Genomic DNA, 2,356 nt, shown 5'->3' on the forward strand with positions numbered 1-2,356 from the left:
AGGATGCGGCAGCCACGGCGTCGCTGGAGGTAAGCCCCGGACTCAAAGGGGAAAGCAAAGGGGACTAAATTAGTGATAACTGTGTGGAAATGGGAACGAAATAATTTGTAGTGGGGAACTTCTGTGCTGGAAACAAAGGCTGTCGCTAGGGCAGGAGGGAACAAAATGGCGCCCAGCCCTGAGGCGCAGCGCTGGCCCCGGGCTGCGCAGGGCCGGGTGGGCTGCTCCGCATCACAAGTCGGTGCTTTATTTGAGGAAAAGCTGGCACTGGTAGCACTGTTACTGGCAGAGCTGGATTAAATGTCATGAAGAAAATACGGGCTGGCACATGGTACCTGCATTATTCCCCTTTCTCATGATTTTTGCAGTACTTAAATGATGGCTAATTTTCTAATTAATAGCACAAAAGGAGGGCCAAAAGGAAGTGGTAGTGATAGAGCCTGGGTAAAAATGGCAGTTTCGGTTGATGATGAGTTCCCTCAAGCCCCACACTGCGGAGGCTCAGGGTCAGCAGTGGCACAAGGGCCACCCCCAGAAGAAAGGCTCAAGGGGTCACAGGTCAGATGTTAGGAAGTGACTGAAGCATAAATAGTGATAGTGCTGTACTTTTTCACAGTGCTGAAAGCACACAGCCTAACATACTCTTTTGTGCAGAAAGCTACTAGAAACCTCTGTGTTCTTCGGAGTTTGAAAATGAGCATAAATGTTAGGGATGCTGGATTAGAGTTAATTTTCCTTGCTAGTGTGTGTGATGCTGTGTTTGGATCTGTGATGTAAATTGTGTTATTCCAGGTATGGCTGAGCAAGCCCCTGTTCTGTCTTGGTTCTCGCCTTGCCAGCAAGGGGGCTGGGGACACAGCCAGGACAGCTGACCCCCACTGCCCCCAGGGAGGCCCCAGGCCATCATGCTTAGTCGATAAAGCAGGAAAGGGGATTGATGTTTGGAGTGATGCCATTTGTCCTCTCAAGTCCCCATTGTGTGTATGGAGACTGTCTGTTGTGGGGCTGGCTGAATATTCACCTGCCTGTGGGAAGTGGGGAATTAATTCTTTGGTTTGCCCTGCTTGCACATGTGACTTTTGCTTTAAACTGTCTTTATCCCAACCCATGACTTCTCTCACTTTGCCCCTTAGAGTCTCTTCTCCTCCATCCCACTGTGGGGATGAGCTGCAAACCAGGCTTAAACCACCACATCAGGTTATTAAGATATCAAAGAGGTGTAATGCTGATGTGTAAGGTTTGTAACGTAGTTTATATATGGCCAGCCCAAGACCAAGAATAGTCAAGGTCATGTTGTGCTTAATGAAGGCTACTTCTGTCTGTGTTAGTTTTAAGCACCTTCTGGAACTCTGGGTTATGGAATGAAAGAATTCAGTGTTGTAGTAAAGTCTTCCTGACCTTCATGTTATCACCACTTTGCCCAAATGATGAAGTTTTTATACAACTGTTGAAAATCATTTGCAGATCACAGCAGATAAAGCCTTGGAGTTCCTCAGCCTTGGTGTCAAGATTTACTGGTTATTTCCAACACCTGTGTTCTATCCAGTTGTTTTGCCTGTGTGTGTTACTTTAGAAACAAAATACACCTGGGAAACGCAAGCATTTTTGTGAATATATTTTGTCAATCCAGGATTTAAGGTATTTTGCTGAGCAGACTGTGCTTTCTGAGCATGTGTACAGTGACTAAAGTCATGCTATTTTTACCTTTTTATTTTCAGCAAATTAGCTTTGCATAATAAAAACAAATGTACTCCTTGCCACGGAAGTCAAGCACAACACGCTGCATTACAGCATTTGTTAAAGTTCAGCAGATACAAATGTTGTATTTGTTGCGTTGCAGGGCTGGTATAAAGCAGCAGAACAGACAAGTACTAAAAACTATTCTTAGGTGTGCCATGACTGTGGAGATGCTGGGCCAGGCTCAAGTCAGGTGGGCACTGGATTTCTGAACAGGTGCCCCTGTGGAGCCACCAGACACATGGGGGCACCTCGACTCACTTGGAGACTTGGTTTAGGCAACTGAGAGCCTTTTATTGTTGGCAACTTGCTTCCTGATTACAGAACTTACAGAAGGAAGGGGACACATATTCCATGTCCTGCAAAAATGAGAGCTGATTTTACAGTAACAAACTCCCAGCTGCCTTCTGTCACTGCTGAGCTCTTAATTAAAAAGGAGGTACTGGTGTAACACCCACCTCCAGTTAAAAAGGAGAGTGTGTGTTCAAAGTGCACAGGGGCTGGTGAAGGTGTTGAGTTTTTTAGATGATTTCCTTTGCAATAGCACAATAGCAGTGCTAATAGGAAAGTCAGTGTTCAAAATTACTTTTTTTTTTTTTTTTTTTTTTTTTTTTTTGTT

The sequence above is a fragment of the Corvus brachyrhynchos genome, unplaced genomic scaffold (assembly GCF_000691975.1).
Source record: "Corvus brachyrhynchos isolate BGI_N302 unplaced genomic scaffold, ASM69197v1 scaffold544, whole genome shotgun sequence".
Taxonomy (NCBI): Eukaryota; Metazoa; Chordata; class Aves; order Passeriformes; family Corvidae; genus Corvus; species Corvus brachyrhynchos.